Here is a 758-nt window from a genome sequence, read left to right on the forward strand (position 1 = left end):
TCTTCCAACAAGCGGGATTGGCCTAGGGAATTTTTAGTGGGGTTTTAAGGGAAATTTTAATTATAGGCCATAGTAAATATTTCTTTTTAATTTGGTTTTAAATTAGGTATTTATTGTAGTATCTGTTTTATAAGGCTGTCAGCCGCCCTGAGTCCGGTAAGGAGAAGGGCGGGATAAAAATTGAATAAATAATAATAAATAATAATAAAGAGCTGCAGTAAAAAAATCTCCCCATTGTCTTCCAGCAATTTTGAAATTTCTACTGGGATATCATCAGGTCCTGTGGCTTTTCTTGTTTTTGCTATTTTTATTGCATGTTCAACCTCCTCCACAGTGATGTTTGGTCCAGTTGTTATACTTCCCATATCTATATCATCCCTAGTGTCCTCAAAAAGGTTTTAGTTTTTTGTCCTCATCTAAGATAATTTTTCCCTATTTGTCAACTAAGTTGTTGTTTTTCTTTTTGTAGAGACTTGCTTTTTCACTTTTTTGTGTAAATTGAAATTATCATGCATACGTTCTGTCTCTTCTATTTCCTTGCATCTCTTTACAAACCACTTTTCTTTTGCCAGTCGAATTTTTCTTCTAATTGTTTTCTGCAATTCATTGTATTTTTCTTTGTTTTTATTTTTATAAGATCTTCTTTCATCCAAGAGATGAAGAATTTCCTTCGTCATCCACTATTGTTTCTTGTGGTACCTCTCTCTGTGTTTTGAATTTGTTATCTCTACTATTGCATTTTTAAATTTATTCCAGTT

The sequence above is a fragment of the Protobothrops mucrosquamatus genome, unplaced genomic scaffold, assembly GCF_001527695.2.
Source record: "Protobothrops mucrosquamatus isolate PMUCROS unplaced genomic scaffold, P.Mucros_1.0 scaffold247, whole genome shotgun sequence".
In the NCBI taxonomy this organism is placed as follows: Eukaryota; Metazoa; Chordata; class Lepidosauria; order Squamata; family Viperidae; genus Protobothrops; species Protobothrops mucrosquamatus.